This window comes from Pleurodeles waltl, chromosome 10, assembly GCF_031143425.1.
Source record: "Pleurodeles waltl isolate 20211129_DDA chromosome 10, aPleWal1.hap1.20221129, whole genome shotgun sequence".
NCBI classification, from domain to species: domain Eukaryota; kingdom Metazoa; phylum Chordata; class Amphibia; order Caudata; family Salamandridae; genus Pleurodeles; species Pleurodeles waltl.
In genome coordinates, this window is record NC_090449.1 from 387,759,807 (window position 1) to 387,784,865 (window position 25,059).

A 25,059-nucleotide genomic window follows, 5' to 3' on the forward strand; every position below is an offset into this window, starting at 1 on the left:
CAGTTCTCACATGTTTTGAGTTAGCCAATGCGTATCCAATGGTATCATGTAGGGATTGTAGGACATCCCTGTAGGCCCCACTGTGAGTACAGGGGATAGTCATGTCTCTGACACTTGTATCACCAAGAGTCGCAATGGAAGTCAGCCCCTATTTAGTCAGCCTGTCAGACCCACATTCTCTAAGATTGGTGGAGCTAATAGCTTCCCAATAGACATCTGCTTCCCTATTTACCTACGTAAGTTTGAAACAGCAGGTAGAACCTCCTAGCAGCATGTACTTCCACATGTAGTGTATCAAGTCTGTGGAACCTGAGTGTAATGGCCTAGGTGTGCATGCAATTCATGATCATGGGTGTTCTAGCAACTCTGTGTCTGATGTAAGTCAGGCCTCACTAAAAGTATATGTTGTGTACTAAGTTCTGATTTTCCTGACATGTCTGACCCTATGAGTGCTCTAGGGTTTGCTGACTCCAAATTGTAGATAGATCTTACCTGTGGTGTGTCTTTAGAGACAAACGTGTGGATTAGCCTATACACTACTCGGTGTACATGTTGTTGGCAAATTATAGTTGTGTATCCACCACCCCCCCTCAAACACGGCCATGGGTTTGTGAATGGGGTACCTAGTACTGATGCTATCAGTATGTTACACATACCTGTGAATAAGTAACGGTTTGGTTGCATACTAGTATACACACTCAGGTTTGGCACTTGGTACCATACTGGAAAGTCCAGTTACAACTTGCAGACCATGTGGCTTTAGTTTTGCTTTCCGTTCACTGACATTTGTAGCCCAGCTCTTGGTGGAGGATATGCAGCATGATTCTTAGATGTTAACTGTCAGAACTCAGATTGCAAGTCAAGGCCAGTTGTTACCCTTCTTATGGGTTATGAATGTGCTTTGTGTGATGTGACCTTTGTTGTCTGGCATGCCATGTACTTCCTCAGGGACATTTGATGCTCTGTATCGTGATATGAGCTGTTAGAAGTACAGTAGATGTAATGTCTCATTAACTTGCTGTGCTGTTTTACACAATGCAGTTACTAATGTGGCATATCTGCATTTGTCTTCACAGCAGCTAACATGACTCCAGACCAGGTCCGCGAATTTCAGCGTCGGGCCATGCGATACCAGCACATCCTGCTAGTGGAGTCGGGGTTCCGGAGGATGGCCCGGCGATATCGCCATGAACGTGCCTCCAGGGCATGGCGAGCCTTCCCACAGGGTGGGCCTACTGTGCCCACCACAGCCACCACAGAAACAACCACCAATGAGAGCCAGATGGCCGCTCCCACAGCTGCCTCTGTTGAATCTACATCTGCTGGACTTCCTGGCCTCAGCATTGCCACCGGTGCGGGACAGCCCACACAGACCTCCTCCACCGGTACCCAGACTGCCACTACTCCATCTGTTGACTCTGCAGCCTTCAATAGACTTGAAAATAAGATGGACAAAGTGCTGCACAAGGTGAGCCACCTGTGCTGGGACGTGCAGCACATTAAACGGCGGGTCAAGGATATAAAGAGGACCCTCCGGAGGGCCAACCTCTAGACAGTTGATTCGATGGACATGATACCCTCCCCTCCCTCCTCTTTCCTTGTTCTTATAGTTAGTGGGCTTAGTGTTAGGTTAGTATAGGCTGTTAGTTTAGTCAGTGTTAGTGGGTGGGGGATAGTGGGTCCTGCTTGTTTCTTTTTTGACTTATTACATGTGTGGGTGGGTGGCTATGTTGGGGTTCTTGTGTGTAAAAAAAAAGAAAAAAAAAAACATTACAACAAAATTTACCAAAAAAATATATATTTGTTTAGGATAATATAGTATGTGTTGAGGTTTGTATGTATTGTCCTCAATGTGTCCCGTCTCATAAGGTGGCTGGGGGGTAGATGTTTAGAACGTTTCGTTACATGTGATAAGTAAGTGTAGCTTAGGTTAGTTAGGGACAGTTGTGGGTAATGAGTAGTCAGTGTAGATTAGGGTAGGTACGATTTTTCCCTCAGTTTCCTCATCTATGGTTAGCTTTTAATAAATATTTGGTTGCCCCTTAATAGTATGTGTTGAATGGTACTTGATCGTAGGTTTGGATTCCGTGTACATCTCTTTTGTACTATAACATCTGTGTCCAATGCTACAAACAAATCCCAACTGAGCTGTACGATTGGCAGCTAACCCAGAGCTACCTTGCAAACTGTCTACCCTTTGTTGCAACCACCAATCACAGTTAATATGGATGACAATGTGTTTCTATTGATAAGTGTGTTTTCAAAGTCACTAACAGTGCTTCCAGACTTGATATTGGGGAAACAGTTTTAGGTCTGACTGCAGTGTGATGATCATGCACACCCTTATAAGATGAGTTCTCATTGGCAATCTTGTATTCTTGTCTTCATGACCCTCATCCATCATTTGTGACACAGTTCGTCATGATTACCTATTTGTATGTTAACTCAGACACCTTCATTAGTGCAGTTTTTTTTGTATTTACTTAGATTAGTGTGGCATGTTTATTGTGTTATTTTTGCATGTTGACAACATTTAGCAGGCACTATTTGATGACTTAGTTATCCCCTGAGGAAGCATTCTTCTGTCCAACACAGCATGGTGGTGTATGGTTTCTCACTTCATCAGATTATTCCCTCAGGATGGGCAGAGTATGATGCAATCATCGTAACTGTGCAGATTTCTCTACCTACATAATATCTGGACAGTTGTATTGACAAGCTACGTTATTTGACAGTAGGGACATTTCAATTTACTACTGCGCAGTTGATATGTCACATTACCCAGAGACAGATTTGTTGTGTAAGTGCTATTTATTGAAAAGTGCTTTAGTGCTATGTTGTACATTGTCCATGATTGTGAGTCCATTATAGTGATATCTTCCAGTGTGATCCAACACAAGGGTTTACTAAAATGCTTTTGTCATGCTGGGGTTGCTGTTTCAGACAGTGCAGAGGGACAGACTTAGCCAATGAGTAGGAGAGAGACAATCACTGGGCTGGGTGACAAGTTATACAGTGGTTAGCATAACAGAGCTTGAGTACAGTTGTTGTAAGACTGTCATGTTTCAAAACGCAGGACTTTGGTAATAGTTGGCCATGTGGCAGGGACTAGTGCTTCCGGGTCATTTTCCTTGTGAATGTGATCTGTTCCATGTCTTCTTCTTCTGATGTGTGTGTTGCCTGCTTTGTCCTTGTTGTTGTTGGTTGTGAAGGGGCAACACACACCTCAGTGTTAGAAGACGTGGAGTCAGACATCCCAGTGGCTGCTTCCTGTGAAGGTCTTAAGGGCAGTACTGCTGCAAGGAGGGCCTGCTGGTTCTTGAGAATAGCAGCCACATCACGATGGAAGGCAGCCAGGTCGGCCCTGAGGGGTTCAATGTTGCATTTGTGCACGCGTTGACAAGATTGCTGTTGTAGGTGTTGGGTCAACTGTATTACAGCTGTGCTGATTTCCTTCTGGGATTTCTGCAGTTCCTGCAAGATAGATGTTAGGGCTTGCATAGCTGCTGCCTGATCTGCAGATGACATCATGCACAAATGCATCCCCTCAAGGCTGGCTGCCATATTTTGCATCCCCACCCGCACCTCCTTGGCCAGCTCCCGCTGTACTCCAACTACAGTTCTCTCAAAGCTGGTGCCAATGTCGTCTGAGACCTCAGCTGTATTGGAGCTGGCAGGTCTTACAATTGGGGTGGTGGGTGGATCCTCTGCGATGGCTGCTTGTTCTGTGCTCCTCCTTGTGACTGAAGGTGGGGTCTGGAGGGTTTCAAGGACCTTTTGGATAGTCTCCTGGGGAATGTTTATCCGCTCGTCATCCATGTCATCAGGGAAATCTGGGACAGGCATATCGGCAGGAGATCCATCTTCCTCTGCAATGAAACAGGGTACAATTAGTGTGTCTGTGTTGTGGCAATTTTGATGTGACGTGCCTGCCTTTTGATGAATTCACTTTGTGATCTTGTTTTGTGTTAATATCTCCAGTCCTTCAGATGGGCATGGTTTCAGGCCTATGGCCCACCTGTGTGTCACATGTATGTTATTGAGTTATCAGACTTGTCAGCCTCATCGCCTCTAGGTGTTGCTTTATGCCAAATCGAGAATTGCCACCTTCTTGTCCTACTTAGCACTCCGTGTATATCCGTTCTCATGGTGAGACCTTTCACTGGCTGTGGGTGTTCTGATGGCCCTGGCAGCACACTTAACTATCAGGACCTGCCCCAATCCCTGATTGTTCACATCCACTTAAATGTAATTGACATGCAGCATATCCTATGCGTGGCAATGTTATGATCCGATATGGATGTTGACATTGTTAATGTATCCTGCTGATGTTGGGGAATGTGTGTTACATTGGATTGCCCTGATAGTCGTACCAGAGTCCTATTTCGTCCTCTGACTGTGCAGGTGTATTTCAGTGACCAGTTATATGTGTCCCCTCCTCAATGCTGTTGTCTGAACAGTATGACATTTGTGATGTTGCCTTGTTACCCAGGCACAGGATGGACCCTGACATATGCAGCATGGGTGTGTCCTTAGTGCTGTGTCGCTCCTATTGTTGTTTACTTTGGCTGATGTTTGTGACAACTATGGGCATTGACATTTGAGTGTACTGGGGCCTTTGTCTTGTTTCAGGAGATTGTTGCAGTTGTCATCCTCACCCCCTAATTTAGGTGTGTATGATCCATGCGTAGGTTACTGCCATTGGCTAATCGAGCTGCACACAGAGCAGAGGTGGTAGTGGCAACTGTTGTCGCAGTTACATTCCAGTTGTCAGTATGGCTAGAGGTTGTTAATAGGGACCTAGTTAATGTAGGGGGTATGGTGGCTGACGTGGGCAGGGATGTCAGTTTGAAGTTGTGCCCTTCCCTCCTGTTGTGGCTTTCCCTTTGCTCCATCTTTGGCATGACAGCATGCCCCCATGGGACTGTTGTTGGTGTTGTGTGATGGTGTGCCCCAGGTCTTCTCAGAATGGGCCAGGCCCCCCTGCCGTGCCCCTTTACCCATGCCACTCCATGTATTAGATGACTTCCATGCATTTATTGGTCGGTATCCCCCCCATGCTCACAGTTGACATTATTGCATTTTAATTCCCAATGCAACTTTCCCTGCATGTGCGTTGTGTCCTGGTAGTCTGCGCTGTCCTGTCCTTGAATCCCTGTGACGATCTCCTCAGGGATGACGGCTGCGACCATCTCCTCCATGCGGTCCAGGGCCTCCTGGTGTGCTGGACTCCCCCCTCCAGTCTGCAGTTCTGCCTTCCTGTTCCTGGCCATCTTTTCCTTGGTCCTGCTTTTGCAGTCATGCCAGCGTTTTTTGCACTCGATGACTGTTCTGCGTACTTCTGCCACACTGTTAATCTTGTCAACAACTTGTTGCCATATAGCCTCTCTCCTACTGATTGGCAACTTTGATGTGACAAACAGTTGGTGCTGGTGTTCTGTCACCTCTTTAACCAGGATTTCCTGCTCCTCTGCACTGAAGCGACACTATTTTTTCTTCTTAAAAGTGAACCGTTTCTTGTGTGGGTCATCCTGGCTGGTTCCTGGTCTGCTGTCATCTTCCTGGGGTCTGTAGTGGCATCTGGGATCCATTTTGGCTCTCCTCTGGTGAAATGGCTGTGTTTGCTGTGTTTTTTTACGCTATTGCGTAAAAAAAACCGCTGCATATCCGGTTTGCAGTGTCGTAGATCGACCCACAATCATTTCCGTCGCGTTAACGTCGTTTTCCTTTACGACTTGACACTGCGGTGTGCATCAAAAATAATGACTCCCACCTGTTGTTTGCGCCGCTGTGCGTCAAAGTATAAATATGACACCCGCACGGTGCACCAAAATGGCGTTAGCCGGCGGCAATATTTTTGACACAAAACTGCGCCGCTAGCAGTTTACTTAGGAATGATGAATCACCAACCACAAGCCAGAGTCAGGCTAGCCTGGTACAGTATGAACGTTTAAGAATATTTGATAAGTGCACCCTGAAGACTTATAGTTCAAGCAATGGGAATTACCCATCCTCCTCTGACCAGCACCGAGTCTCCTAGAGAAGTCAACCTTGCTTGTTTCATTCACCTGTCATGTGCAATATCAAAACTCACTCAGGCATGGCCAATCCTTAAAGGTTGAGGGGTCCTGCTCCCTCCACAGTTTTGTAAACATGAATGGTACCTATCAGGTTGAGCAAAGGCCAGCCTGACTGACAGCCTTAATGTTTGGTTCAGGCAGCCAGGAGCTGTACATGCATTAGGGGCTAAATTTATGAATGGGTGCACCACCTTTGCACCACACAATAGGGTGCAAAAGCTGTACAATCCTTAAAATGCAATTTATCAAGCCACGCTAGGCCACTGCTTGATAAACCTGGACTATCTCAACACAGCACAAATCGCTGTATTGTGTTACTCTGCCCCAGGCAGGTGTTCTATGGGTGACTCATGGGTGTTCTCCCTCAACAGCCATGGAGTTTGGCACATTCTTACATTTACCATTAGTTGGTAGACATGGTAATGCATCACTCTAATCAGGGTAAGTCACACACAATCCAAATTATCCTGGGCCCACACTCTGTTAGCTTGGCACTGAGCAGTCAGGCTTAACTTAGAAGGCAATGTGTAAAGTATTTGTGCAACAAATCATGCAATAACACAATATACACACCACAAAAATACACCACACAGGTTTAGAAAAATATAGGTTATGTATCTGGTTAAATAAGGTCAAAACGATCAAGATTTGCTAAGTACAAGTTGAAATATCACTTTGGTAATGATAAATAGAGGCGGTCATTACAACATTGGCGGTAAAAGCTGCTTACCACCGTGCAGAAGACCGCCAACACACCGCCGCGGAAAACCGCCACAGCTATCATGACCCACAGCACGGGATCCGCCAAAATTCAGACACCCACACAAGTCCGCCACACCAAAGGTCAGTGATAAACTGGCAAAAACAAAGCCTCCACCGTCACACCAAAAGAAATACGCCCACACTATCACGACACACGAATCCACGCAGCGGTCTTTCAACAGTGGTATTCCATTGGCGGGACACACCGCCGCGCTCAAAATACGCACACATCTACAAAACACAGTCACATTGGACAATTCCAAATACACACACCTGATACACATACACACACCACTCCCACACATCCAATACAATATAAAACACACACCCACAAACCCCTACGACCAAATTTCACGAACGAAGGCCAGAGAGAGACACCACCATCAACAATACTAGCATCCACAGGCACACAACACCATCACCCACAGAACTTCCACGCACCTCACACTACACACCACTACATATCAGCACACTTATCACCCCGCACACCACCCCACACATCACCTACACCACCCCATGGCATGGCAAAGACACCCCAGGTTCTCGGAGGAGGAGCTAGGGTCATGGTGGAGGAAATCGTCCGGGTAGAACCACAGCTATTCAGATCACAGATGCAGCACACATCAATTGCAAGGAAGATGGAGCTATGGCGAAGAATAGTGGACAGGGTCAACGCCGTGGGACAGCAACCAAGAAATCGGGAGGACATCAGGAAGAGGTGGAACGACCTACGGGGGAAGGTGCGTTCAGTGGTCTCAAGACACCACCTTGCGGTTCAGCAGACTTGCGGCGGACCCCCACCTCCTCCCCCACAACTAACAACATGGGAGGAACAGGTCTTGGCGATTCTGCCTCCTGAGGGCCTCGCAGGAGTAGGTGGAGGAATGGTTTCTGGTAAGTAAAATCTTAACTATTACATCCCCCACCCTACCTGCATGCCAGCACATACCCGCACCCTCACCCTCACCCCCATCACTCTAACACCTCACAAATGTCCCAATATCACAACCCACCCATCCCAACACCAAGCCCTGCATGCAACAACAATGCATGGACACACATCACTAATGTATGGCCACTGCACATACCCATACACCCCCCTAAAACATCATCACACAAGGTCCCACACAGGAATTCAAGCACTGGGGTACACGGTCACCCACCCATTGCACACCATGGCACACACAGATGTAATAAACATCCTTTTATACCCCTGCAGGACCCCTACCCAACGTCACCGGACAGGAGGGTCCACACATGTCCACACCACCAACAGAAGAGGCCTACAGTGATGACAGCACCTCTGTCCAACTGGATCTAGATGACCAGCCCGGTCCATCGGGGACCTCTGGGCAGTCGGTTCCCCACACCCAGTCACAGGCCACCACAGAGCTACCCCCTTCTGGAAATACCAGCACAGCACCCACCCAGCAGGCTCATACCTCCGTCCCCAGGACACGTCAATCAGCAGTGTGTCCACCACTACAGGGAACCCAGGCTAACCCACCACCCCAACAACCACAGGGACCTGGGGGCAGTGGTCGTGGGCACACGGTGCAGGGGGCGGAGGCCCAGGAACACAGGGGAACTTGGAGGGCTGTTGTGCGACAGGGGGCAGACAGGCCCAGGGAACCCACTCTCCACGAGGCCCTCTCCTCCATCACGGGGGCCTACCACCACTCCCAGGAGACGATGGCAACAGTACTGGCCAAGTTTCAGGAGACCCAGCACCTGCAGGAGGAACAGTATATTGGCTTCAGGGAGGGACTCAGAACCATCAATTCCACCCTGGGCACCATCGTAGGGGTGCTGAAGAAAGTACTCAACACCAGGAGGGACACTGTGGCACAACAAGGGGCCACTGACACTAGCATGGATGATGAACTGCCCACCACCTCCGCCGGCGCTAGTGGACAGGAGGCACCGCCACAGGACCACCACACCAGCACCCCCCCCCTGCAGAGGGACAACCCGATGCCAAGACCCCTGCCAACAAATGAGACCACCATGATTGCCATCCTACTGTCCCACTTAGTCACCCTGTCCTTACTTAAACTGCCCCAGCTCCACTTCCTATGACAGACAGTAGAGAAGCAGTAGTGTTTAAGTACATGTAGTAGACAGCTCTGTATTCTTACCTGTGTTTCACTGGAAATATTGCTGGATCACTGAGTCCCTGTTGTTCATGTCTTCTTCCTCTGCTTCCTCGTCTTCACTGTCCGCAGGCTCTACAGCTGCAACAACACCGCCATCTGGACCATCCTCCTGCAGAAAAGGCACCTTTCGTCGCAAAGCCAAGTTGTGAAGCATACAGCAGGCCACAATGATCTGGCACACCTTCTTTGGTGAGTAGAATAGGGATCCACCTGTCATATGGAGGCACCTGAACCTGGCCATCAGGAGGCCGAAGGTCCGCTCGATCACCCTCCTACTTCGCCCATGGGCCTCATTGTAGCGTTCCTCTGCCCTTGTCCTGGGATTCCTCACTGGGGTCAATAGCCATGACAGGTTGGGGTAACCAGAGTCACCTGCAAATGGTGAGGGACAACTGTTAGACACATATTAACCTGTAGGGATATCCCCAGACCCAGACAACCATTCCCACTGTCTTGCTTCCAGGTGCTCACCTAATAGCCACACACGGTGCCTCTGGAGTTGACCCATCACATAAGGGATGCTGCTATTCCACAGGATGTAGGCGTCATGCGCAGAGCCAGGGAACAATGCATTCACATGGGAGATGTACTGGTCTGCCAAACATACCATCTGTACATTCATGGAATGATAACTCTTCCGGTTTCTGTACACCTGTTCACTACTGTGTGGGGGTACCAAAGCCACATGTGTCCCATCAATGGCACCTATGATGTTGGGGATATGTCCCAGGGCATAGAAGTCACCTTTCACTGTAGGCAAATCCTCCACCTGAGGGAAAACGATGTAGCTCCGCATGTGTTTCAGCAGGGCAGACAACACTCTAGACAACACATTGGAAAACATAGGCTGGGACATCTCTGATGCTATGGCCACTGTTGTTTGAAATGACCCACTTGCAAGGAAATGGAGCACTGACAGCACCTGCACTTGAGGGGGGATTCCTGTGGGATGGCGGATAGCTGACATCAGGTCTGGCTCCAACTGGGTACATAGTTCCTGGATTGTGGCAAGGTCAAGCCTGTATGTGATTATCACATGTCTTTCCTCCATTGTCGACAGGTCCACCAATGGTCGGTACACCGGAGGATGCCGCCATCTCCTCACATGTCCCAGCGGACGGTGCCTATGAAGGACAATAGCGAGCACAGAGTCAAACAACTCAGAGGTACATACCCACAGCGTACACAGAACACCATTCATAATCTAAAAAGTGGCCTGTATGTGTGTTGAGTCTAGGCCTAGGTATGTGTGACGCAGTTGAAAATGTAACCATGTGGGCACCTGAAATGGCAGCTGCCTGACCTGCAAAGTGGGACAATGGGATGTGAGGTAACTGCACTGGCGTTGTACACCATCACGGTATGCGGTCGAAGGCCGCGGCTCAATGCTGCATTGGTTAGCATTGGACCCTTTGGGTCCCAGGAGCCAATGACGATGTTCGCCAGAGGGGCGGTACGCACCGCTGCGGACGTGACCGCCATTTTCTATCGGTTCAATCACTCGATACCTGATCTTCGACAGGAGATGACCTACACTGCAAGTGCTGCTGTGACCTCGGTATGGAAGAGACAATTGCTCAAGTCTCTGGGGAAAGAGCCCCTGCCTTCACATCTGAGAAGAAGGAGAAACTCGTGGATGGGGTCCTCCCCCAGTACACGCTACTATACGGTCCTCCAGACAAACAGCTAAGTACACTGGGAGCATGTTGCATGGGCTATGCCTGTGTCGAGAGGGGTGGATGAAAGAAGGAAGGGGGGAGAGTGCGGCGTGCATGAAACGACGGTGAGTGCATGTGCCACATGGCAAGGGTAGGGATGGGGGCCAATCACTTTGACGGTGCAGTTGGTAATAACTTTCTCTTCCCCCTGTACAGATCATGTAGGTCAGCGCCCACCAGAAAAAATATATTTGGTGTGCCATCGCCAAGGACGTCCGGACCTTGGGGGTCTACCACAGACAGAGCACCCACTGCTGGAAAAGATGGGAGGACATTCGTCGCTGGAGCAAGAAGACGGCGGAGGCTCAGCTGGGGATGGCCTCCCTATGTGGGAAGGGTGCCCGTCGCACCATGACCCCCCTGATGTTCAGGATCCTGGCGGTGGCGTACCCCGAGTTGGATGGGTGCTTGAGGGCATCACGGCAGCCACAAGTGGGTGAGTACACACGCATTCTGCTGATTTTGCGCGCAGTGGAGGTGTCTCGGTGGGGGAGGTGGGCAGTGGGTTTCCCTAGGCCAGAGCGAGTTCCGTAGGCAAGGTCCCTCCGTAAGGCAGGCCATGTGGCACACCACTGCACCTCTGTAGAGTGCCAAGTACACCTAGTCATGCCCCTGTGTCATCCATGTGTGCAGATGTCGTCCATAGCCTAGTAGGCCATTTACCAGGAATTGAACAGTGGAGCCCAAGAGCGCGGCGTAGTGCAGGGGGCTTCTGTGTCTGTCGTGTCTGCCAACGGTAGCGGTAATGCATGCACTCAACATGTCTTTCTTCTGTCGTCCCCCCCTTTTTGTGGTCTCCCTGTTCTTGTGTGCATTAGTATCATCAGGCGGAGGAGCAGTTGCACCGGAGCACGAGGGGGCTGCATTCCACATGGCCATGGAGGGCCACACTACGGAATCGGACTTCACCAGTGGGACGGAGGGCGAGGGGAGCTCCACGGCGGTGACAGGAGCTGAGACCAGTGACACAGACTCGTCCTCTGATGGGAGCTCCCTTGTGGTGGCGGCAACATCTGTGCCCCCCCTTCTACAGGTACAGCCGCCACCCCCCCTTTCAGCACCGCCCTCCCAAAAACCCCTCAGCCTTCGCCCCATGCCTGCTCACCCGGGAGGGTGGACATCACCTTCGACCCAGGCACCTCAGGCCATGCCCCAGTCACCCCTGCTGCCCTCAGTGAGGAGGCCATTGACCTCCTCAGGTCCCTCACTGTTGGGCAGTCTACCATTTTGAATGCCATCCAGGGTGTAGAAAGGCAGTTGCAACATACAAATGCATTCCTGGAGGGCATTCATTCTGGTCAGGGGGCCCTTCAGCGAGCTTTTCAGACTCTGGCCTCAGCACTGATGACAGCCATTGTCCCTGTGTCTAGCCTCCCCCTCAACCATCCTCCACCCAGACCCAATCCCCTGTACCCCAGCCTATCCCAAGCACACCTACAGACCAGCGTGCACACTCGTCAACACACAAGGGAAGCTCAGGCAAACATAAGCACCACACATCCCACAGGCACTCACGGAAGCATCACACACATGCAGACATACCAACATCCACTGCCTCCACTGTGTCCCCCTCCTCCTCATCTCCCTCCTCCCTCCCAGTCTCGACTACACCTGTATGCACTACCTCTACAGCCACTACTGCCATCACCAGCACACCCACCACCACACCCCGCTCACGTGCACTCACCACCGCCACTACCATTCACACATCCCCTGTGTCCTCTCCCAGTGTGTCTGTGACACCCCCTCCCAAGATACACAAACGCAGGCACACACCCACCCAACAGCCATCCACCTCACGACAGCCTCCAGCGCATGCACCTTCACCCAAAGTCAGCAATCGGACACCTCCTACAACCACAACCTCTCCCTCCACTCCCAAACCCCCTACAGCTACCTGTCCCAGTGTCTCCCAAAAACATTTCCTGTCCAACCTTGTCCTTTTTCCCACACCTCCCCCACCCCATCCGCATCCTAGGGCCCGAACTAGCACCTCAGGCACAACATCTCCGGGACCAGTGGTGCCTGTAGTCACCAGAATCTGGAGTGCACCGGCCACCAGGGCAGCCAGTGTGGCACGGAGCCACAGCACAGACAGTCCCCCACCTGTGAAGCATCAGAAGTTGGCCACTGCCCGGCAGGAGAGGGGGAAGACTCCAGCCACTAAAGCCGCTCCCAGGGGTACAGGTGGGAGTGTGGAGTCAGCTGCAACACCTTCCAAGGTGGGGAAGGGGCACAAGAAAGTCAGCAGGTCTGGGAAGAGCAGCACGGCGGAGAAGACCGGCATCATCCCCGCTGCCCAGGAGGCCACCGCCATCATCCCGCTGCCCAGGAGGCCACTGCCAGCACCAGCCCAGCTGCCCAGGAGGCCACCGCCAACACCAGCCCAGCTGCCCAGGAGGCCACCGCCAGCACCAGTTCCGCTGGGACAGACAGGACCGCCAGCACCAGCCCCGCTGGGCCAGACAGGACCTCCAGCACAAGCCCCGCTGGGCCATGAAGAACCGCCAGCACAAGCCTCGCTAGGCCATGAAGGACCGCCAGCACAAGCCCGCTGGGCCATGAAGGACCGCCAGCAGCTGAGTCACTGCAAAGGAGACCGCCACTCCTAGCACCGCTGAACAGGGCACCGCCATCTCAAGCACCGTTGAACAGGGCACCATCGTCTCAAGCACCGCTGAACAGGGCACTGCCAGCTCAAGCACTGCTGAACAGGGCACCGCCGTTTTCAAGCACCGCTGAACAGGGCACTGCCGCCTCAAGCACCGCTGGAGAGATCCATCCACTACCTCTGTCCTTGGCAGGATGAAGCACTCTGGGCACCACGCCCCCTCCAGAACCAGTGGAGCGATCCATCCACTATCTCTGTCCTTAGCAGGATGAAGCACTCTGGGCACAAGGCCCCCTCCAGAACCAGTAGAGAAAGGCATCCACAACCTCTGTCCTTGGCAGGATGAAGCACTCTGGGCACCATGCCCCCTCCATAACCATTGGAGAGATCCATCCACTACCTCTGTCCTTAGCAGGATGAAGCACTCTGGGCACAAAGCCCCCTCCAGAACCAGTGGAGAAAGGCATCAACTACATCTGTCCTTGGCAGGATGAAGCACTCTGGGCACCATGCCCACTCCAGAACCAGTGGAGAGATCCATCCACTACCTCTGTCCTTAGCAGGATGAAGCACTCTGGGCACAAAGCCCCCTCCAGGACCAGTGGAGAAAGGCATCAACTACATCTGTTCTTGGCAGGATGAAGCACTCTGGGCACCATGCCTCCTCCAGAACCAGTGGAGAGATCCATGCACTACCGCTGTCCTTGGCAGGATGAAGCACTCTGGGCACCATTCCCCCTCCAGAACCAGTGGAGAGATCCATCCACTACCTCTGTCCTTAGCAGGATGAAGCACTCTGGGCACAAGGCCCCCTCCAAAACCAGTGGAGCCTGTTTCCACTTGAGAGACTGTGGCTTTGCACTCCCCAGGATGGAAAAGTGGGCAAACCACCCACTGTAGAGACTTGAGAGACTGTGGCTTTGCACTCCCCAGGACTGAACAGTGGGCAAACCACCCACTGTAGAGACTTGAGAGACTGTGGCTTTGTTCTCTTCAGGATTGAACAGTGGGCAAACCACCCACTGTAGAGACTTGAGAGACTGGGGCTTTGCACTCCCCAGGATTGAACAGTGGGCAGCCCACCCACTGTAGAGACTTGAGAGACTGTGGCTTTGCACTCCCCAGGATGGAACAGTGGGCAAACCACCCACTGTAGAGACTTGAGAGACTGTGGCTTTGCACTCCCCAGGAATGAACGGTGGGCATGTGGACCTCTCGTGGATTTGGCATTGTGCACTCAACCGGCTGAGATGCCCCCCCTTTCCCTCCCCCTGAGGTGCCTGTTTTGTTGCTCTCTGATGCCCATGCAGTATTCTCTCCATCATGGTCAGGGATCTTGTGTGGGCCTCGCCCATACCGTGTGGGCCCAGTGTTCCACAGACTGTGGAGCACTACTTGGACTACTATGCTTGGTATATATTTTGTTCATGGTGCATATATATATATATATTTTTGCCTAGTTGATTTTAATATATTACAATGGTTACACTCATTTTCTATTGTCTTTGCATTCTTCTGGGGGGGTTGGGGGGTGTAACTGTGATGTATCATGCTGTATTAGTGTGTGTGTTGTAGTGGGTGGAGGTGCGTGTGTTGCGTGTGTGTGTCCCTGTTTTTTACCTCCCCCTCCCTTGTGTCGTAGGTGCAGTACTCGTTCCTCGTGCGTTGTGTAGAAGTGAGCGATTTCCCTTCAAAAGCCTGTTTCCGCCGTGTTTTTATCCGGGGTGAATCCGCCCCGGAAAAGGCGGCGGATTGGTAGGTTGTGATACTGTGGGCGTTACTTTGTCCTCCGCTTGTCTGTTGGCAGTGACTGCCGCGCTGTTTGTTTGTACCGCCGTGGCGGTCGGAGTGTTAAAGTGGCTGTCTTTGTTGGCGGTTTCCGCCACAGTCGTAATTGCCAAAAAAAATCCGACGGGCTGTTGGCGGTCTTACCGCCGCTTTAACACCGATCGCCAGGGTTGTAATGACCACCAGAGTCTTTTAGTTCTTAAAAAGCAATAAGTGTCTCTTGCAAGCACAAAGTAACTGATTTGCATCGAAATTATCTGCACGGGCCCACAGAGGAGGAGATGAGTGAAAAACGGGGAGGTGTGCAACGGTTTCTCCTGGCGTACACAGACGATGTTTTTATGCTTTTCCATGCAACAAGGGCTTTGCGTCGACTTCTGGTGCGCTAACTTTGACCCTCTGAGTGTTACGGGGTATTCGGATGCCCCAGGGACGATGCAGGGAAATTCTGGGTGTTGAGGATGAAGTCACAGGAGCTGCGTCGATCCGGTGGGTGATGCAGGGAAATTTCTGTTGCACAGCAGGTGCAGGGTCAATTCTTCTCGCAGGAAGTCAGGCTGCGCCATTCCGGCTCGGCTATGCATCGATCCAGTGGGCCCTACATCAAAGTTCTGGTCTCAACGCTGGTGCTGTGTCGATCTCCATTCGGGGAGCCGGGCTGCATCATTCCGGTTAACATGCAGTAATTTTCTCACCGCGATGCAGGCTGTGCATCGAATCCGGCAGGCTGTGAGTTGATTTTTGCCACACAAAGAGTTCTTTGCAGAGATGAAGTCTTTTAGGCCCTGAGAATTCAAGAAACAGGAGGCAAGCTCAATCCAAGCTCTCGGAGAGCACTTCTCGGCACAGCCAGAGGGCAGCAAGGCAGCAGGGCAAGAGCAAGGCAGCAGACCTTTTCAGCAAAACAGTCAGGTGAGTCCTTTGGGCAGCCAGGCAGCTTCTCTTAGCAGGTTGCAGGTCCTGGTTCAGAGTTCCTTTCCCAGTAGGTATCTTGTCAAGAAGTGTCTGAGTTTGTACGGTCAGAGACCCGGTTTAAATACCCAAATGTTCCTTTGAAGTGGGGGAGACTTCAAAGAGTGGCTTAGAAGTGCACAAGGTCCCCTTTCAGTTCCATCCTGTCTGCCAGGGTTCCAGTAGGGGATTTGGCAGTCCATTGTGTGAGGGCAAGCCACTTTCCTTTCAAATTTAAGTGTCTGGCCCCCCACCCTCTCAACTCCGGAAGACCCATTCAGTATGCAGATGTGTGCAGGTGTGACTGAGCATCCTGTGTTTGGGGTTGTCTGAGGGAAATGCACAAGAAAGCTGTCAACTAACATAGCCAGATGTGAACTGTAAGGCACAGACGGATTTAAGTGCAGAGAAATGCCACTTTCTAAAAGTGGCATTTCTAAAATAGTACTATTAAATCCAACTTCACCAGTCAGCAGGAGTTTTTATTACCATTCTGGCCATACTAAATATGACCCTGTTACTCCTTTCAGATCAGAATCTAGCACTCAAACAGTATATGATGGTACCCCTAATGATAGCCTATGAAAGGAGCAGGCCTCACAGCAGTGAAAAATGAATTTAGGAGTTTTACACTACCAGGACATATAAACTACACAGGTATATGTTCTGCCGTTTATCTACATAGCACCCTCCCTATAGGGGTACCTATAGGCCTACCTTGGGGGTGATTTATATTTAGAAAAAGGGGTGTTTAAGGCTTGGAAAGTACTTTTAAATGCCAAGTTGAATTGACAGTGAAACAGCAGACACAGGCCTTGCAATGGCAGGCCTGAGACATGGTTAAGGGGCTACTTATGTGGGTGGCACAGTCAGTGCTGCAGGCCCACTAATAGCATTTAATCTACAAGCCCTGGGCACAAGTAGTGCACTTTACTAGGGACTTATAAGTACATTAAATAAGCCAATTGGGTATGAGCCAATGTCACCATGTTTTAAGGGAGAGAGCATATGCACTTTAGCACTGGTTGGCAGAGGTAAAGTGCACATAGTCCTAAAACTAGCAAAAACAGTGTCAAAAAGTGGAAGGAGGCAAGCAGAAATTTGAGGGTGACCACCCCAAGGCTGTCAGGTATAACAAAATGCCTTAGGGGATTGTTTTGTATGGGAAGGTATCCGTTTCTGCACAAAAACAATCCTGTCCTTACCCTCATAATGAGTGGGGGGAAGGGGACATCACAAACAGACTTGGACCTGGGAACTCTAGTTTTAAGCTCTGAAGTGCCCGGAGCTGATTGTTCATCACTGATGCCTCCTCACAGAGTGGGGTGAGATCGGCAACTCTCACTGATCCCATCTGACTCTGTTATGAGTAAGCGACTGCTATCACCTTTCATTTCCTACCCACAGCAAGGTCACCCAATGAGAAGAGACAGCAGTCTGAATCATCAAGGAACCACCAAGGCTTCCCTCCTGCAACTTGATGCCACTTCCAGAGGCCTGGTAAGTTGCTTTATGTTGAATGTGTGTCTTTATGTATGACATTATATGTATTTTTGCATGTGTGATGTCAATGGGTGTGTGCATGTGTATGTGCTTGTGAATGGTGGCAGTATGTGTGCATACTTGTGAATGTATGTGTGTGATGTGCATGTAGTTGGGTGAGAGTATGTGTGTGTGTGTGTGTGTATCACCTGCCCACCCCTGCCTGCTCAAATTACTGCTGGGACTTGAAGTGGGACGTGGTTACACTAGAAATATTCAACAAGATAGACAGATAATGGCAGAGATCAAAGGGTGGCATAAAATAGTATTTAAATCCAGCTAAAAACACAGTTCTTGCAAGAGGGTGTATGCATTTTGGAAGGAAATTCACACACACACAAACTTGCTGCAGAGCAACTAGGCATAAAAAGATAGACATGGTAGTTCCTGAAAAAGTAATGACACTGGCATTATAAATGTGTTAATGAGGTGTAAGAAATGCTTTACTGTACTGATATTAAATTTGGTGGAGTGCATGATGCTAAGCAAAACCACAAATGATATCCAGGCAGACCAAGCCTAGATAAAAAATGTGTTTAACCATGTCTACGAATTAGGTCAATTTAGACAAGAAAGAAACACAAAATAAATCAAATAGCAAAATAAATGAAGATCAGGAAAGCTGAAAAGGATCAAACTTGGTAAGTAATATTATACAGGACAGAAAAATTGCAAGTTTGACATATTTTACTCTGCTTACAAAATAAACAACCAGTTAAGAAGTGGGAGTTGACAGTGAGTTATCCTAGTGTTGTAGGTTACAGTGACACAATAGAGCAACGGAGGGCGTTGGAGAGTGATGTAGCGATGTAGCGAGGGGCTGAGTCAAGTGAGGGGCTGAGCGAAGCTTTGTGATGAACAAGGAAGCAAGTAGTGGCTAGGCTAGTGTGTCCGTGGTGCTCATGCTACACTCATGCCACTTTCGGGGCACTGTGGCATTGCATCACTGCTGTACCACCATCCTGGGTCAGGCAAGTGCGGCTCGGGCGGTTTTGGTGGTTCTTGGTGGATCTCATGTCGTTCCACAAGGTGTAGATACGCAGACCTTGTCTTCGACCCTCATCTAGCCCTCCCCAGCCACAGACTCAGTCCCAGCAGAGATCCCAGCAATGGATCGACTTCTGCCTGGTTGGCTCATGGGAGTCCTGGTGCACCCTGCCACTCCGCCAGCTCATAAGCCTAAATCCCCTGTATTCTTGGCCCCGTGGACTGGCGACTACCAGGTAGGTGAGAGGTGAGTGGAGGAAGCAGTCTCCTGGTCGGTGTCCCCCAATAAGGGGGGCCCAGTTGAGGGGGTAGCACGAAAGGCAGCAAAGGTAGTCACATTTAGGTTGCAGTGTGGCTTGTTGCCTGCACCCCTCTTTCCTGCCCTCTCTCTCCTACCTCAACCTTCTGCAGCAGTCAGAAAAGAACTTTTGGGAAGGGGCAGCACACAGAAGCAGGCTGGTTTGGCTAACTCAGCTGTCCATAGAATGGTGCTTTTTGAAAAAGCTGAAAGCTGAGACTTTCATGTTGGGCCTCTGGGAGTAAATGAGCCTATGCCCCTGGCTTAGAGGATACTGCAAATTGGCCCATAAAAAGATTTGCAGGCAGGTGTTCCTGAGAGCAGTGGAGTCAAAATCCAATCCACTGAGGAACAGAGACCATTTAGCTATGGCTTTAAAGGGCAAAAATCAAATGTTCACCCTGTGGGAGAAGGAGAAGACACAGCTTGAAGATATTATACTTAAGGTGAATGTTTATTAGGGGCTAAAGGGTGCCATGAGGCCTAACAGCACAAGTGGGTCCTGTTCTGAGGGGGTGATCTTATCCTCTTTACCCAGGTAGAAGGACATGGCAATCTATTTGTTTCATGTGTTTTCCTAGCAAATAGAAGTTCAGGGTCCACATAGCCCCCCCCCGCCACTCTTCCTTCCATGGTTTCATCCGCTTTACACCCTTCCCTGGTCACCCCACCAATTGTTTTCAAAACAAGTCTTCTACCCCACATTTGGAGGGGCCCCTAAAAAGGTAGATGTCGGGTCTCAGGAAAAGGATTTTACTTGGTCATACCTGGATCTAGACTTATGCAGGAGATAAAGGGATCAGAAATTGTAGCCTGTGGGGACACTGCCATTGACCTTGTTTACAGGGCTGCAGTTTTTTAGTAGTGCACCTTCAAATCATCTATCATTGTATTCTCACTTGTCTGTGATGCCAGATTTGGAAGTTAATGATAATCTAGTGCAATCCTGCTGATCAAGAAATAAAAGCTTCTCCCTCATTACTTAGTTTAGAAAGACTCCCAGCTTCGATCCTAAATCTTCTGGAAAACTTTGTCGGAGGTTCAGATTGCATCTTCGATACGGTGACAGCAATGTTGAAGGAACTGACCAATAGCAAGAAAGATAGGGGTTTAACCATGAACAGTTAACCCCTATGGAAGTGGCTCCTACATTGTCCTGAATGTCTGAGGTTAAAGTTGATCAGACCCATCTTGATTCTGGCTCTCATGCTGGAAAAACTCGGTGTAAAAAGTCCCCTAAAAATCCTCCTCTACTGAAAGTCTAGTTGGTTACATAAGGTTTATGTTTGACACTATACCTGCCATAAAAAGGTTCTGTTGGAAAAGCCCCAGGTGTGGTTCAGGAAGTGTTCCCATTTTTTAAATGACACGCGAGGCACGACAAGGCTAAAGCTTAAGGATCAGAAGGAAAAATGGATGGGGATGAAAAGACCCAACCGTAGGATGACGCAGAGGGGACAAAAGCAATTATGATTTAGAAAGGGGGATGATATTTTATAAAACCCAGAGAGGCCAGCGCCAAATTTTCAACCTGTTCCTTTGGCAGTGGCCACTGCTGCTGGATCTTCAAGCCCACTAAACGAGATGTCAGCATAGGCGGCAATGGTAGAGGCTGCTTCTACACAATTCTCTTGTATGTTGTCTTCTTTGAACCCATGACTGTACTTTTCATGGACTGAGGTGTGAAGAAGAATCACGGGGTGCTGCCAAATCCAGAAGAAACAAGCCCCATGCAATGCAATATGGATACCTGAACACTAAACTTTATTCCACTTTTCAGTATAGATTTTGGTCCTCCTTAGGACAGCTACCAGCCGTCCGACGTATCATGACCACAACCAGATTTCTGCCAGAAGGATGGTGGAAATCCAGCTGTGGCCATGCCGGCGGATGGCGATAGGGTGGCGCTGCTGCCAGCAGCAGCGCCACACCAGTAGACCGCCACTGGCCGTTTTATGAGAATAATACGACATATCGGTGTTTTGCTGATGGACACTGCTGCTGGCAGCAGCGCCTCGTCCTGTCTCCTGCCAGAGGACCCCCTGGATCCGGGTAAGTGGGTGCTCTAACAGGGGAGGGGGGTCAGGGGTGTTGTGTGTGTGTGGGGTGGGTGTACGTGTATGTCTGTACATGCGTGTATGCGGGTGTGTTGTAGGTGTGTGCATGTTTGGGGGTGTGCATGCGTGTATGTTGAGTTGTGTGAATGTGTACCTGCATGTATGTATGTAAGTGTGTGTGTATGTGAATGGATGTATGCATGCGTGGATTAATGTGGGAATGGGTGTGTGTATGCGTGTGTGCATGTGTGAAAGGAGAGGCGTGTATGAAGGGGGGTCTGGAGATGAAGGGGGGTGGAGGATGACCTGGGGAGGGGGTGGGGAAGACCCTTATCAGTGACAGGGAAGGGATTCCCTGTCACTGATAGTTCCTACCGCCATGGTTTTCATGGCGGTAAGGATGCCATGAAAACTATTGCGGTAGGCAGGGTCATAATCCCACACGCAGGCAAGTGATGGTCGCCGGGCTGGAGATTGAAGTCTCCAGCCTGGCAGTCATTATAGCCATGATGGTCGAATGTCATAATATGGAGGAAAGTACCACCAGCCTGTTGGCAGCATTTTCCTCCATATTAACGCCGACCGCCGGGGTCAAAATGACCCCCTTAATTTTAAATAGATCCTCTTTGCTTAAATATTTCTTGGAGTTCCATCCTCTGAGTTTAATCCAAAGGTGTGATACTGTTGCAATCAGGGGTAGATTATAAATCGAGGGTGATCTTCTACTCTATATAATCACTAAGGGGGTCATTCTTACTTTGGCGGGCGGCGGAGGCCGCCCGCCAAAGTAACCCCGTCAGAACACCGCACCGCGGTCGAAAGACCGCTGCGGTGATTCTGAGATTTGCCCTGGGCTGGCGGGCGGCCGCCAAAAGGCTGCCCGCAAGCCCAGGGCAAATCAACCTTCCCACGAGGACGCCGGCTCAGAATTGAGCCGGCGTAGTGGGAAGGTGCGACGGGTGCAGTGGCACCCGTCGCGTATTTCAGTGTCTGCATAGCAGACACTGAAATACTTTGCGGGGCCCTCTTACGGGGGCCCCGCGGCACCCCCTACCGCCATCCTGTTGAACAGGATGGCGGTAGGGGGTGTCTGAATCCCCATGGCGGCGGAGCGCACTCCGCCGCCATGGAGGATTCAGAAGGGCAGCGGTAAACCGGCGGGTGACCGCCGGTTTACCCTTTCTGACCGCGGCTGAACCGCCACGGTCAGAATGCCCTTCGGAGCACCGCCGGTCTGTCGGCGGTGCTCCCGTGGCCGGTGACCCTGGCGGTCACCGGCCGCCAGGGTCAGAATCAGGCCCTAAGTGTGTGGGATAGTAGAAGTTGAGGGTAGACCTGAGTTGGTGTTCCCTCGGTCGGCGGTGTCAGTTAGGTCGCCTTGTGCTGTGAAATGGGGAAGGAATAGGTGGAGAGTGTCCACGAGGCGGGCGCTGTGTTGTCCTACAGGGGTAGGGGGAGTTCCCTTACAGACAAGGTGGTCTCACACACATAATAGTGTCTTGCTTCATCATTTGACCACCCAGCCCCACCCAAGTAAGAATGATATTACTTGGGGGGACTCAACCTCTTGGTTAAAAGAACCAGAGGGACTGCTGAAATTAAACTGACTGGATAGTTACAGAGATCCAGATAGGGTGGAGATAAAATTACCATACATGTCACTGGTTATTCCTAGTTAGTTTTAATGAGGGTGCATGTTGGTTAGGTTAAGAACAGGGGAGGAGGCTCTTTCGAGGATAATGTCTCTTAGAGTCTAAAAGAAAGTACTTATGACCAACATGTTTCTGCCCTCACAACGTGCTGGTAGATCAGGGGCATTCGTCAGGGTCGGAGCACTAGCAGTAGGTGAAGTGCTCAAAGTGAATCATGAATGGCCTACCTGAACAGGTAGTTCATGGTGTGGTAGGTCTGTAATAGCCAGGAGTTGGGGGCGGTGGCCTCTGGTCTGGCTAGTGCCGGGGGGGGGGGGGTTTCCCTTGTAGTCGCACTCACTCCAAAGGGATTACCGGGGGGGAGTACCTACAGGCCTGGCACGCTGGTCTTAGCTTTGAGGCACTGTATCAAGTATTTAGGCAACACACAAACAGTAGTAAAGTGAACCACCACATAAAATAATCCCACACCAATTTAGAAAAATGGAGTAACATTCAATGAATAAATTGGGACAAAAGAGACAAAAATTCATTCAGTGGAACCAGAGATACACGATTTTTAAAGTTTAAGTAAAACTAGCTCCTAAAAGCTGGACACACTAAGGCCCTCATTACGACCAAGGTGGTGGGTGATAAAGTGGCGGTTAGTACCGCCAAATTATGACTCCGATAGACAGCCAATGTACCACACCAACCGCGAGGGCGGAAACAACAGCCACCACGGTGGTAGCTGCCTACAGCAAGGAGGAAGTCAAAGTTCTGCCTACCATATTAGGACCCTGCAGACTGCCACCTTTTCTGGGGCGGTACCAACGCCAACAATAGCCTGACAGAAACAGAGCATAAATGTCAAAGGACTCACCATTGGAGACACAGGGAAAAACCACACCTCCATGGAACCAGAACTGCAAGTTTTCCCGATGATCTTCTAAGTTATGCTCCACCTGGAACACCAACGCCGACGAGAACGACAACAGTGAGTACAGCTGCCTAGCACACAAGGGAGGGTGGGACGAAAACGAGAGTGACACACACATGCACAACACACACCCGACACACACACCACACACACAACCAGCTGCACTACAAAAACAATTTGACCCCGAACATCTGCAGAATAATGCAAGGACAACAGGAATTGACGAACGTGATTGTAATCAGTTTAACATCAAAATTAATAAGTAGATTTGGCTATGAAGCAGATCTATAAATTTGTATAAAAAAGGGGCGCTGCCCAGTCCAAAGTTCAAAGGGCCCACTTGGCCACAAGGCACGAAGGCCCAACTCGAATCCTGAGCACATCCGGATAGAACACTGCAGGGGCATCAGTTTGCAAATAGGCAGGCACCTCAGGGGAAAGGAGTGGGGGCACCTTAGCCGGATGCAGGAACAAGCCCACTGGTTCTGGAGGGGACAACATGCCCATTGCTCTTTGACCTGGGGAGTGCAAGGCCACAGTCTCTGGAGTGGGTGAATACCCCACTGGCTCTGGAGGGGATATCATGCCCATTGCTCTTTGTCCTGGGGAGTGCAAAGCCAGTCTCTGGAGTGGGTGAATACCCCACTGGTTTTGGAGGGGGCAACATGCCCATTGCTCTTTGTCCTGGGGAGTGCAATGCCACAGCCTCTCAAGTAGGTCAATCTCCCACTGGTCCTGAAAGGGGCAGCCGCACAGTAGACCCTGGAGGGTGGACTACATGGCGTCCACCGGTGGTGATGGCTGCATGCTGATGGTGGTTGAGGGAGGATTCTGGGCAGCCCCTGCACTCTGTGATGGCTGCATGCTGGTGGTGGTTGGGGAGGCTCCAGGACAGCCCCTGCACTCTGTAATAGCTGCATGCCGATGGTGGTCGGGGGAGGCTCCTGGACAGCCCCTGCACTCTGTGATGGCTGCATGCTGGTGGTAGTTGGGGGAGGCTCCTGGACAGCCCCTGCACTCTGTGATGGCAGCACATCCACGGCTGGTGGTGGGGGCCCTGTGACAGGTGCTGGTGGTGGTGGCGGTGTCTGCCTGACAGCTTCTGCTGGCGTAGAGTGCCTCTTGTCCTCCTGGCCATGGGTTGCGGATCCCTTACCATTCCTGGCAGGGGTAAATGGTCTCTTCCCCTCTCTGCCTTATGGTACAGGCGCCTTCCCCTTCCACACAGCTGATGCAGGCTCCTTTCCCTTTTTCACAGCTGGTGCAGGCTCCTTCCCCTTCCTCACAGCTGGTGCCGGACTCTTCCCTTTCATTCCAGGTTGTGCTCCCTCCTTTCCCTTCAGTGTTGTTGGTCTAGTATCCCTACCACCATGAGTAGCTGGTGCTACCACTGTCCCCGTGGATTGCTTGGCATACATGCATGATGGGGGTAGGGGTAGGTAAGAGGTCAATCTAGGAAAGGAAAAGCTTTTTAGGGATGTTGGGGCGGGAGGAGGGAGGAGTGATGGGAGTGGAGGATGAGGGAATGGTCGTCAGAG